The sequence below is a fragment of the Triticum dicoccoides genome, chromosome 2A (genome assembly GCF_002162155.2).
Source record: "Triticum dicoccoides isolate Atlit2015 ecotype Zavitan chromosome 2A, WEW_v2.0, whole genome shotgun sequence".
Taxonomy (NCBI): domain Eukaryota; kingdom Viridiplantae; phylum Streptophyta; class Magnoliopsida; order Poales; family Poaceae; genus Triticum; species Triticum dicoccoides.
The window spans coordinates 452918030-452932489 of record NC_041382.1 but is presented as its reverse complement, the minus strand read 5'-3'; the positions used below and the strand labels follow the sequence as shown (position 1 = coordinate 452932489).

The 14460-nt window shown below is 46.1% G+C and overlaps 1 pseudogene; it reads left to right on the top strand.

Moving 5' to 3' along the window:
- Positions 1 to 4752: 4752 nt before the first annotated feature.
- Positions 4753 to 14279, top strand: LOC119354873 (annotated as a pseudogene).
- The last annotated feature ends 181 nt before the right edge of the window (positions 14280 to 14460 follow it).

The window sequence follows — 14460 nt, the reverse complement described above, 5'->3', positions numbered from 1 at the left end:
CATATAAATAGAACAACCATTATTCTCTGATTTAAATGAATAACCGTCTCGCATTAAACAAGATCCAGATATAATGTTCATGCTCAACGCTGGCACCAAATAACAATTACTTAGGTCTAATATTAATCCCGAAGGTAGATGTAGAGGTAGCGTGCCGACTGCGATCACATCGACTTTGGAACCGTTTCCCACGCGCATCGTCACCTCGTCCTTAGCCAATCTTCGCTTAATCCGTAGCCCCTGTTTCGAGTTGCAAATATTAGCAACAGAACCAGTATCAAATACCCAGGTGCTACTGCGAGCATTAGTAAGGTACACATCAATAACATGTATATCACATATACCTTTGTTCAACTTGCCATCCTTCTTATCCGCCAAATACTTGGGGCAGTTCCGCTTCCAGTGACCAGTCTGCTTGCAGTAGAAGCACTCAGTTTCAGGCTTAGGTGACTTGGGTTTCTTCTCTTGAGCAGCAACTGGCTTGCTGTTCTTCTTGAAGTTCCCTTTCTTCTTTCCTTTGCCCTTTTTCTTGAAACTAGTGGTTTTGTTAACCATCAACACTTGATGCTCCTTTTTGATTTCTACCTCCGCAGCTTTCAGCATTGCGAAGAGCTCGGGAATAGTCTTGTTCATCCCTTGCATATTATAGTTCATCACGAAGCTCTTGTAGCTTGGTGGCAGTGATTGGAGAATTCTGTCAATGACGCAATCATCCGGAAGATTAACTCCCAATTGAATCAAGTGATTATTATACCCAGACATTTTGAGTATATGCTCACTGACAGAACTGTTCTCCTCCATCTTGCAGCTATAGAACTTATTGGAGACTTCATATCTCTCAATTCGGGCATTTGCTTGAAATATTAACTTCAACTCCTGGAACATCTCATATGCTCCATGACGTTCAAAACGTCGTTGAAGTCCCGATTCTAAGCCGTAAAGCATGGCACACTGAACTATCGAGTAGTCATCAACTTTGCTCTGCCAGACGTTCACAACATCTGGTGTTGCTCCAGCAGCAGGCCTGGCACCCAGCGGTGCTTCCAGGACGTAATTCTTCTGTGCAGCAATGAGGATAATCCTCAAGTTACGAACCCAGTCCGTGTAATTGCTACCATCATCTTTCAACTTTGCTTTCTCAAGGAACGCATTAAAATTCAACGAAACAACAGCACGAGCCATCTATGTACAATCAACATAAACAAGCAAGATACTATCAGGGACTAAGTTCATGATAAATTTTAAGTTCGATTAATCATATTACTAAAGAACTCCCACTTAGATAGACATCCCTCTAATCCTCTAAGTGACCACATGATCCAAATCAACTAAACCATGTCCGATCATCACGTGAGATGGAGTAGTTTCATCGGTGAACATCATTATGTTGATCATATCTACTATATGATTCACGCTCGACCTTTCGGTCTCCGTGTTCCGAGGCCATATCTGCATATGCTAGGCTCGTCAAGTTTAACCTGAGTATTCTGCGTGCGCAACTGTTTTGCACCCGTTGTATTTGAACGTAGAGCCTATCACACCCGATCATCACGTGGTGTCTCAGCACGAAGAACTTTCGCAACGGTGCATACTCAGGGTGAACACTTCTTGATAATTTAGTGAGAGATCATCTTATAATGCTACCGTCAATCAAAGCAAGATAAGATGCATAAAAAGATAAACATCACATGCAATCAATATAAGTGATATGATATGGCCATCATCATCTTGTGCTTGTGATCTCCATCTCCGAAGCACCGTCATGATCACCATCGTCACCGGCGCGACACCTTGATCTCCATCGTAGCATCGTTGTCGTCTCGCCAATCTTATGCTTCCACGACTATCACTACCGTTTAGTAATAAAGTAAAGCATTACATCGCGATTGCATTGCATACAATAAAGCGACAACCATATGGCTCCTGCCAGTTGCCGATAACTTGGTTACAAAACATGATCATCTCATACAATAAAATTCAGCATCATGCCTTGACCATATCACATCACAACATGCCCTGCAAAAACAAGTTAGACGTCCTCTACTTTTTTGTTGCATGTTTTACGTGGCTGCTACGGGCTTAAGTAAGAACCAATCTCACCTACGCATCAAAACCACAACGATAGTTTGTCAAATAGACTCCGTTTTAACCTTCGCAAGGACCGGGCGTAGCCATACTTGGTTCAACTAAAGTTGGAGAGGCAGTCGCCCGCAAGCCATCTCTGTGCAAAGCACGTCGAGGGAACCGGTCTCGCGTAAGCGTACGCGTAAGGTTGGTCCGGGTCGTCTCGTCCAACAATACCGCCGAACCAAAGTATGACATGCTGGTAGGCAGTATGACTTGTATCGTCCACAACTCACTTGTGTTCTACTCGTGCATATAACATCAACATAAATAACCTGGCTCGGATGCCACTGTAGGGTTTCGTAGTAATTTCAAAAAATTTCCTACGCACACGCAAGATCATGTGATGCATAGCAACGAGGGGAGAGTATTGTCTACGTACCCAACGCAGACCGACTGCGGAAGCGATGACACGACGTAGAGGAAGTAGTCGTGCGTCTTCTCGATCCAACCGATCAAGCACCGAAACTACGGCACCTCCGAGTTCGAGCACACGTTCAGCTCGATGACGATCCCCGGACTCCGATCCAGCAAAGTGTCGGGGAAGAGTTCCGTCAGCACGACGGCGTGGTGACGATCTTGATGAACTACAGCAGCAGGGCTTCGCCTAAACTCCGCTACAGTATTATCGAGGAATATGGTGGCTGGGGGCGCCGCACACGGCTAAGGAATAGATCACGTGGATCAACTTCTTGTGTCTTTGGTGCTAGCCCTGCCCCTCTATTTATATGTTGAGCCCCGGGGTCGAAACTTGGAGCAAAAGCCTCCTCAAAGTCGGTTTTGCCCGAAAGGCAAGAGTCCCACTCAGACTCCAGGACCAAACGCCACAATCCTTGGCGTCTGGCCCAGACGCCATGGGCCTCGGCGTCTGGCCCAGGGCCAGACGCCAGGGTCTCCGGCGTTTGGCCCCCTGGCCTCCGCAAGACTCCTTTTTGCACCGACCTAAAGCCTCATGGGCTTGACCCCTTGGCCTAACCATATCATCCAATATATGAATCTTTACGTCTCGACCATTTCGAGACTCCTCGTCATGTCCCCGATCTCATCCGGGACTCCGAACTCCTTCGGTACATCAAAACATGTAAACTCATAATATAACTATCATCGTAACCTTAAGCGTGCGGACCCTACGGGTTCGAGAACAATGTAGACATGACCGAGACACGTCTCCGGTCAATAACCAATAGCGGGACCTGGATGCCCATATTGGCTCCTACATATTCTACGAAGATCTTTATCGGTCAGACCGCATAACAACAGACGTTGTTCCCTTTATCATCGGTATGTTACTTGCCCGAGATTCGATCGTCGGTATCCAATACCTAGTTCAATCTCGTTACCGGCAAGTCTCTTTACTCGTTCCGTAATACATCATCTCACAACTAACATATTAGTTGTAATGCTTGCAAGGCTTATGTGATGTGTATTACCGAGAGGGCCCAGAGATACCTCTCCGACAATCGGAGTGACAAATCCTAATCTCGAAATACGCCAACCCAACATCGACCATTGGAGACACCTGTAGTACTCCTTTATAATCACCCAGTTACGTTGTGACGTTTGGTAGTACCCAAAGTGTTCCTCCGGTAAACGGGAGTTGCATAATCTCATAGTCATAGGAACATGTATAAGTCATGAAGAAAGCAATAGCAACATACTAAACGATCGGGTGCTAAGCTAATGGAATGGGTCATGTCAATCAGATCATTCTACTAATGATGTGACTTCGTTAATCAAATAACAACTCATTGTTCATGGTTAGGAAACATAACCATCTTTGATTAACGAGCTAGTCAAGTAGAGGCATACTAGTGACACTTTGTTTGTCTATGTATTCACACATGTATTATGTTTCCGATAAATACAATTCTAGCATGAATAATAAACATTTATCATGATTATAAGGAAATAAATAATAACTTTATTATTGCCTCTAGGGCATATTTCCTTCAGCTACCTGTGTAAAAAGTTGCAACGACTCACAACAGAGATGCTTCAATGAGCGGCATTGCGACAATGGTAACGGCGAGCCTCGGCGATGTTCGACGGGGAGGCAAGGATGGTGGTCAGGGAGGATGACAGGGGACGACCGGGGATGACGAAGGCGGGAGGAGGATGATGCTCGTGAGAATTAAGGAAAAAAAAACAAAATCGAAGAATTAGGAGAATTAGGCGTGATGGTATGAAGGCCCCAATCGCACGGCCGCGCGGCGACTAGTCGAAATGGTTGCTTAATTCTAGGTGAATCTTTGTTTCCTTGTTGAAATCCAGTACAAGATGAAGAAAGAAAAGGCCTTATAGCACGCCCATGATAAACAGATACTCTCTTCGTTTGAAATTACTTGCGAAAAATGATGTATCTAAATATACTTTTTAGTTTTAGATACATCAATTTCTATCCATTTCTGCGACAAATAAATCGGGACGAAAGGAATAGCATATAATCTTCCCAAATTCTTTTAGAAACTTAGTTTGTTATGTGTTTACGCATTGTCTTGTCAGCCTCGGTAATATTTTGAAGGGCTCTACTCTATATTCACACCGTGGATGCTCCCACCAGCATAGCACGGTCACGTAATCGGACACATGCCGCTTCATCACTGGTGCTCGGCCTCACCCACTAAAACTGCACTGCTCTATATGATACTGGGTGCCTATGATACTAACGTCTTACCGAATCCCTGCTATCGCGGGCCTCAAATCCGTCAATGGTGTCCACGCCCTCCCTCCTCACCCACTTCCTCGCTCTTGTGCTGCCCCTCATCCCTCTCGCCGTCGCAGCTCCGGAGAAGCACCTCGTGACCCACCTCCCGGGCTTCGACGGCGCCCTCCCGTCCAAACACTACGCCGGGTACATAAGCGTGGACGAGAGCAATGGCAGGAGGCTGTTCTACTACCTGGTGCTGTCGGAGCGTGACCCAGCCGCCGACCCCGTCGTGCTCTGGCTCAACGGCGGCCCCGGCTGCTCCAGCTTCGACGGATTCGTCTACGAGAACGGTCTGGATTGATCTTAATTATTCTTACCTCTCGTCCGGACCGGCAGTTTCTTTTGTTGTCATCTTGTGATTTTGGCTAGGATGAGATGACCCGACTGGTGCCCTGTTCTTTGCTCAGGTCCCTTCAACTTTGAGCGCGGAAGCACTCCCGGAGGGCTGCCCAAGCTGCACCTCAATCCCTATAGTTGGTCAAAGGTAATCCGCATACCTGATTCTGAACACAGTTTAGGAGCACAGGCCTACCCCGCAGCAGCCTGCCCAGAATTTAGGAGTACTAATCTTGTTCAGCTCTACTAAATTGTCATGGAACGAGAAGTATTTTTTCCATGCCAAGTGATTGGATAAATGTGTCATTAAACTGGAGTAACTAGGTTTCAAGCATGATGTACCTGGACTCCCCTGCCGGTGTTGGGATGTCATACTCATTGAACAAATCGGATTACACAACAGGTGACCTGAAAACCGCAGCCGATGGGCATACCTTCCTTTTGAAGGTAATAATCTCTGCTTCAGTTCATCAGCTGCGATAATTTACACTACATAATTCAAGAAACTGGATGCTGATTTTACTCGTTGTTGCAGTGGTTCGAGTTATACCCAGAGTTTCAGTCGAACCCATTCTACATTTCCGGAGAGTCATATGCAGGGATATACATTCCTACACTAGCTGATGAAGTTGTCAAAGGTGGATTTTGTCGCTCACAGTGGGTAGATTATTCATAGTTGAGATCAGAGGTTTCTTACATCTCATCTCTACGTCATTACAGGGGCACAGAAGGCTCTGAAGCCAAGAATCAATTTGAAGGTCATTCCCACTAACATTTTATTCGTTGCAGTTCAGTTGCGCATGCGAAGTTGTGTGTGTGAGCTTACAGTCTGAGGTTAATGTTTGCATCCAGGGCTATCTAATTGGTAATGGAGTAACCGACTTAGACTACGATTTAAACTCTTTTGTGCCGTTTGCACATGGGATGGGTCTCATATCAACCGACATGTTTGAGGTATTTTGCTTCTCTTGTTTCTGCATAATTGCCGGTGCCATAAGTAGTTTCATCCGTGGACAGATAGCAAGCTAACAATGACTTGACTGTTTGCCCTGTTTCAGGATGTCAGTGCTGCTTGCCATGGCACATTCTGGGGAAAAGTAAATGATGTGTGCCAAGAAAAGATAGATAGAGTCCGTTGGGTAATGTTCATGTACCGGAGCCTGTAAACCGACAAGCAAATGCGCAACCTTCCAAATTTTGTAAGGCCTCGATTTGTGTTGTCATCTGCAGGAACTGAAAGATCTGAATAAGTACAACATTCTTGCACCATGCTACCACCACCCTGAAGTCCAAGAGACAGCGTTCGTGAACAGCAGCTTGCCATCAAGCTTCAGAAAGCTAGGTGAAACAGAGAGGCCTTTCCCTGTGAGGAAGAGGATGGCGGGGCTTTCATGGCCTCTCGGTCTTCCCTGAGCAACGGACATATCACGTTGTGGCCAGAGCTTGGCGGTAGATCTCTACCATGCACGGCATACAATTTATTGTTTTCATTTTCCATACAATTACATCATTTCATAAGTATGGTTGGTCCTCTAATTTATAACAGTTATATGTCCTCACAGAGTGATGAACTTGCTACTATATGGCTGGATGATGAAGATGTAAGAGCTGCCATTCACGCCAAACCGGTATGATGGTTGGTTGGTTGATGCGAGACAAATTAGTGTGAATTTAATCCATTGGCACAAATTAACTAACTCTTGTTTGTCGGGAACAAACTCGATCGAAATTGGCACATCAGAAAAGCTTAATTGGATCATGGGAGTTGAATACTGCAAGAATAGACTACACTCATGATACAGGCAGCATGGTGGAGTATCACAAAAAATTCACAGCCATGGGATATCGCGTACTTATTTACAGGTACGGGGCACACCTGCAACTTGATCATTTGACAATGTTAACACTGAGTAACTTATTTCCTGCAAAAGAAGACACCGATTAATATATGGAATCAAATTAGGGTGAAGGTTCAGTAGAGAACGGGTTGAACTACTAGGGAGTAATACTAGTACATTTAATTGTCCAAGCAAAACTGACAGTTTTTTTAGTAAAGCAAAACTAACAGATTGGTTGTGCATAACACATTTTCTGCTTAGGGTTATTGCTTAATAGTAGAACTGTTGAACCGGTATGGGCCCAAGCCCATCATATGTATCACTTAGGGCCCAAGCCCATGAGGATAAGCTGACCTAGAAGGGGCATCCAGTCCTCCCGTTCCAAAGAGTGAGCCGCCACACACACTCACACTCACGCTGCAGGTACTCCTCTCTCCCTGATTCTACATGGTATCAGAGCCAGGTTCGGCGGGGCCTGACGGACGGCGGCGCCGGCCGGCGAGGTGGCGGGGATCCGGCGAGATGCGGGCGCGGGCCAGTGCCTGGGCGACGACGGTCGCGGCGTCAACGCGCTGCTGCGCACGAGTGGTCGGGCGCGGCGCTGCCTGCGCGGCCGTGCACGGGCTGACGCGGCAGAGGACGGAGGGACTCGCGACCTGAAGGCTGCGCAGGTGATGTCCATGCGAAGGAGGAGTGCTTGCGTGAGCGCGCGAGGTGCTGCTGGAGTTTCTGTGCTGCTGCTGCTGCGTGAGGCAGCGGGAGGAGGTAGGAGAGGTGGTCCTGGAGCTATCGTTGCTGCTGCTGTTCCTTGGGAGGAAGAGGTGTTGCTTGCTGCTACTGGTGGTGGTCAGTGCTACTGCTGCTGTGGGCTGCTGTTGTTGGGTGTGTAGAGGTTGTGTCTGTTGCTACTACTGAGTGTTGCTGCTTCCACTCCTCCCGACCGAAGATGGCTGAGTCAACAGGCCTTGCTGAGGCTTTCGAGAAGCTTGCTAAGATCTTCGAGGAGTCGAAATCTGGGGCCATCGTTCCTCGACAGGAAGTGGCTCAGAAGATCGAACTGTCGCCCATGGACATGAAGTTAGAGGGGGCTACCAATTATCTGAGCTGGTCCCGAAGGGCGTTGCTGGCTGTGGAACAGAAGGAGCTTGATGGGTACTTGTTGGGTGTTGTTGCTGAACCAGGAGACAAGACTACTGTGGAGGGAAAAAGATGAAAGGTCATAAACTCTGTGCTCATTGGCTGGTTGTTGAACTCGGTGGTGCCCCACATTGGACGCTCTGTGGAGGGGCTATCCACATCCGCTGCGATATGGACGACTCTGTCCACCTTGTACTCAGGTAAGGGCAATGTCATGCTAATTGCTCAGATTGAGGGGAAGATCAGTCGGCTGCATCAAGGCGACAACATGTCAGTGATGACATATGTGGCAGAGCTGCAGGCTTTGTGGGCAGAGCAGGATAACTGCGACCCTCTGGAACTCTACGATGCGGCTTGCATCGAGTCAGGGCGCAAGTGGATTGCACGCAGGCGTGTGCTGAAACTGTTGGAGGGGCTTAGAGGTTGTTTTCATGGCAGGAGGGCATCCCTGTTGCACCAACCTCTCCTGCCCTCTATTGAGGAGACTATTGCTGCTATGTCTCAAGAGGAGGTGCGGCTATCTCTTGAGCATGCAGACATGAAGGCTGTGCCGTCTTCGACATTTGCAGTCACTGAGCGCATGGAGTGGAGCAATCCCAACAAATGTCATATCTGTGGGGAGGCAGGTCACTGGAAGTGGGCGTGTCCAACTCGTGGCAGAGGCAGGGGATACAACGGAGGGGGAACTGGCAGAGGCAGGAGTGCTAGAGGCAGAGGTGGATACTCAGGGACCTCAAGGGGTCAGGCTTCTAGGGGCAGAGGTGGCTACTCAGGACACTCAGGGGATCAGAGGGCTCACATGACAGTGGCAGGAGACACTGGGACGTCAAAAGGCAAAGATGCAGATGATGCTGACTATGGAGACTTTGCTCTCTGGGCCTCCACTGATGAAGGTAATCCAGAACAGGCATCTCTTGCTTCTAATGGGAGTGCTCCAGAGTGGGTTCTCGACTCTGGAGCATCTAAGCATGTTGCGAGTAAATCTTGCGTGTTTGAGTCTTACACTAAGCACCCTCCGTCTCACACGGGCACTATGCAAACTGTTGATGGCACAAACCAGCCTGTCATTGGGGTTGGCACAGTCAAGTGCACTCCGACCATCTCCCTATCCTGAGTTTTACATGTGCCAGCTTTTCCTGTCAATTTGGTCTCCTTCAGTGCCCTAATTGATCAAATTGACTGTCGTGTGATCCTTGACAAATTTGGTTGCGTGATTCAGGAGCGACAGACGAGCCAGACAGTTGGGACTGGCACCAGGCGTAGGGGGCTCTGGTACATGGACCAGGAGGTGCAGCCGGACTTGGTGTGTGCTGCGACCATGGAGGACAAGGAGAAGGAGGCGATGATCCATCACTGTAGGATGGGACATGTATCTTTTGATAAGATGAGTAGAATCTTTCTGGATGTTATGTGTGGGATAGGCAAGGGCAAGTTGACATGTGATGCTTGCGAATATGCCAAACACACACGAGCCTCATATGTGAGTAAGGGGCTTAGGAGCATATCTCCTTTTATGCTTATTCATTCGGATGTATGGAAGAGCCCAGTTGTATCAATGAATGGAATGAAATACTTTGTGACATTCATCGTTTGCTATTCTCGTATGACTTGGATTTATTTGATGCGTCACAAAGATGAGGTGTTTAGCTGTTTTCAGAATTTCCATGCCTTGGTGAAGAATCAGTTTCAGGTGCAGGTGCAGGTGATCAGGACTGACAACGGGACAGAGTATGTGAACAACACATTTGGGGCCTACTTGTCTGATCAAGGTATTCTTCATCAAACTTCGTGCCCAGACACCCCTCCTCAGAATGGAGTGGCGGAAAGGAAAAATCGGCATATTCTTGAGGTTGCTCGGTCATTGATGTTTACGATGAATGTGCCCAAGTTCTTGTGGAGTGAAGCAGTGATGACAGCCACATACCTGATCAACCGGACACCATCAAGAATACTAAGCATGAAGTCTCCGTGTGAGCTAGTATATGGAGAAACTAAGTTTGTTGTTCCCCCAAAATTGTTTGGCAGTACCTGTTTTGTTCGTGATCATCGTCCTTCTGTTGGAAAACTTGATCCGCGAGCAGTGAAGTGTATTTTTCTGGGCTATTCTTCCAGTCAGCAGGGATATAAATGTTGGTGTCCCTCAGAGAAACGCAGGTTTGTCAGTATGGATGTAACCTTCAGGGAGTCTAAGCCATTCTATGGTGAGCCAACAGATCTAAGTGTGTTGTTTCAAGAGCTTGACCATTTACACTCTGTGCAGGATGGTCAAGAGGGGGAGAAGGCCGTGTCTCACACTCAGGAGGATTCTGTGGGCACTAACATTGATGATGATGTGCAGGTTCAAGTCCAGCCAATTGTGGGTACAATTCCGGTTGGTACTCTCACTGATGGTGATGTGCAGGTTCAGGTCCAGCCAACAGTGGGTTCCATTCAGATTGGTAATCTCCAGCTCCCTGTTCCAGATCGGTGGCAGAATATTCGCCTAGTGTACTCTCGACGGCAGCCACAAGTGCCACAAGTGCATAGCTCATCTGACACACATCTGGTCTATTCACGACGGCAACCACTTGTGCAGGAGGAGCAGCAAGTGCAGGGGGAGCAATCAGTGCAGGGGGAGCAACAAGGCAGTGGTGCAAGCTCATCTGACACGGTGGAACTGCCTATTGCGTTGCGAAAGGGGACACGTGAAGCGGCACAGAAGGCTTTACCACCGAAGTTTTTTGATGATCATGACATTGGAAATTGTGTGTCTTATGAGGCTTTGTCTCCTTCCTATAGAGTGTTTGTTGCCTCTCTTCAAACTGTGTCAATCGCAAAGGATTGGAAGGCTGCAAAGCAAGATCCGAAGTGGCGTGAAGCGATGATAGAAGAGTTGGAAGCACTGAGGAAAAACAAGACGTGGGTGCTAACCACATTGCCGGCAGGAAAGAAAGCAGTGAGTTGTAAGTGGATCTATACAGTGAAGCAGAATCCTGAGGGGAAGGTGGAACGGTATAAGGCCAGATTGGTCGCCAGAGGATATAGTCAAACTTATGGAATGGACTATGACGAGACGTTTGCTCCAGTGGCAAAGATGAACACAGTAAGGATATTGGTTTCCTGTGCTGCAAACTTTGGGTGGAAGTTGCATCAATTAGATGTCAAGAATGCCTTCTTGCATGGTGAGTTGAAGGAAGAAGTGTACATGGAGATACCACCAGGTTTTGGTACTTCACAGACCACGGGGAAGGTATGCAGGCTGAAGAAATCCTTGTATGGACTGAAGCAATCGCCGAGGGCTTGGTTCGATAGGTTCAGATGTGCTGTCCGTGCTATGGGGTATGGTCAATGTAATGGTGACCACACGGTGTTCTACAAACACTCACTCTCTGATCGGAAGATCACCATCCTTGCAGTTTATGTGGATGACATTATCATCACTGAAGATGATAAGGAGGAAATAGAGAGATTGAAGGGGTGTCTAAGCAAGGAGTTTGAGGTAAAGGATTTGGGCAACCTAAAATACTTCCTTGGCATTGAAGTGGCTTGGACAGAGAAGGGAATATCTTTGTGCCAACGGAAATACACCTTGGATCTCTTGAGTGACATGGGCATGATGGGATGTCGTGCAGCCCCTACGCCAATTGAACAAAATCATCGAGTGACAGCTCAATCAGGTGAGCTGGTGAATAAGGAAGATTATCAGAAATTAGTTGGGAGGTTATTGTACTTGTGTCATACCAGGCCTGACATTACGTATGCCGTGGGTGTGGTGAGCAGATACATGCATGAACCAAGGAGTGGGCATCTTGATATTGTGCACAGAATTCTGAGATACTTGAAGGGGACTCCGGGTAAAGGGTTGTGGTTTGCGAAGAGTGGACATCTTGAGGTGGATGGCTATAGTGACTCTGATTGGGCCAGTTGTCAAGATGATAGAAGATCAACTTCTGGCTACTGTGTGTTTGTGGGAGGAAATTTGGTGTCATGGAGAAGCAAGAAACAGACAGTTGTGTCTAGATCAACAGCAGAAGCTGAGTACAGAGCATTATCTCAAGGGTTGTGTGAGATGCTCTGGGTGAAGTACCTACTGAGCGAGTTGAAACTTCTGAGGAAGGGCCCCTTGAAGGTGTGGTGTGACAATCAGTCAGCTATAGCCATTGCTAATAACCCAGTTCAACATGATAGGACAAAGCATGTGGAAATTGATCGCTTCTTCATTAAGGAGAAACTTGATGCTGGGATCATCAGCCTTGGTCATGTCAGTTCTGGGCAGCAGTTTGCAGATTGCTTAACAAAGGGACTAGGAACAAAGGACTGTAACTTGGCATGTGACAAGATGGGAATGATAGATATCTACCACCCATCTTGAGGGGGAGTGTTGAACTGGTATGGGCCCAAGCCCATCATATGTATCACTTAGGGCCCAAGCCCATGAGGATAAGTTGACCTAGAAGGGGCATCCAGTCCTCCCGTTCCAAAGAGTGAGCCGCCACACACACTCACACTCACGCTGCAGGTACTCCTCTCTCCCTGATTCTACAAGAACAGAAGAGAAAAAATAAATCATATTTGAATAGGATAGCGAAGCACAAGTCTCAGATCGTACCAAATTACTTTGACTCAATGTAAAGAATGTGAATATAACCTTCAGGAGGAAACAAACCCTTTCAAACTTTAGTCCTACTATTTATTGTGGGTAAATTGGTTCAGAAATAATCCTAGACTCCTGGTACCTGGAATAGAACTTAGTTTTTATCAATAACGATACTTGTAATAATAACCTTTAATTCATATGCCTACATTGATGTACATGTGTTGTGCTTAAGGCATAAAGTTATCCATTTGGAATGCTTAAAACGAACGGTGGAAACACAATCATCAGAGAAAATCAATGCTTCAGCTACAAAGAACGAGATATTAAAAAGTATGGTATATTCTGTTGTGGATTTTTGACACTATGGGTCACAAATTGGTCAACTTTTACAACACACAAGTGTGTAAAATTTTTTTTGCGAATAACTCACAAGTGTGTAACTTTGTCACTTGTTAGTGTTCAAACTTTTCGCAATACACACTTGTGTAATAAATTTGAAATGTGCAGCCTCCTCTTTTCTGCAACACTGGTTATGTACCCGTGCTCACCTTTGCATTTTTACGATATGTAATCACTTTATTGAAAAAGAAAGATGTTTAACAACTTTTGGGTGTGTAATTGTACAGTGGAGATCATGATCTATGTATCCCTTTCACTGGAACGGAGGCATGGGTCAGATCATTAGGCTACCGAGTTGTCGATTCATGGCGACCATGGCACTTTGGGGGGCAAGTTGCTGGGTATGATGTTCTACCATTTTTCTATACAACTGTACATCTTTCTCCTTGATTATCACCATTCACATATGTTTCTGGTTTAGTTATATATCTGCCATCTGATGCGCCAATTGATAGATGACAAGAACTCTCTCTAACATAACTAGCAGTCATTGAGAACTGAACACCTGCGAGAATTCAAAAGCAATCTAGATTAAGAAAAGCAGCTACATCCATGTTTTTATCACTATTTTTTTTAAACGGGGCAAATGTTTTGCCTCATCCCACTAATTAAGAAGTAGAGTTGGCCGGTCGTTGAGTTGTTTTGGACTTCATGTTAGGATTAACGAAACATAAAAAAAAACATGTATCTGAAATGATTTAAGTCATTTTGTCTTATGCGAGTGCAGATATACACAAGGCTATGATCACAATCTCACCTTCCTCACCATAAAGGCATGTAAGCAAGCTTTAAAGTCCAGCAGGAGAATCTAGCATATTAGATTGTCGTCTTCCATCTTCAGTGACTTGCCCGATGCCATGTCTGAACCAAACTTAAATTCGACAAGAGTTCATCATATGGCTGAGGGTTTTTGACTAGTTAACGATGTTTCAGGGGTCTGGCCACACTGTTCCTGAGTACAAGCCCAAAGAATCGCTGGCATTCTACACCCACTGGCTGCTTGGAGAAAAGATCTAAATTGATCTAAATGAAACAATCAAATTTTGTAGATATGTATCTTATTATTTTTCCTAGCTGTTTTTATTGTAGATTTTGATAAAGACTCTAACTGAACCTGTTTTCAGTGTGAAACCCAATAAACAATCCAAGGCTCTGATAAATTTCCGCCTACATTCTCTTGCTGAGCGTTAGAAACGAACTGTCTTAACACAACCGTATTTCTACACCCACAAACACCAGAGAAGCAGATGAAATAAACATAAAATTGGACATTAACGTTACACCAGCGACATGAGAACTCATGAACCAATCAACTTGAACTTGTCCAATGACAGAAGCCTGAA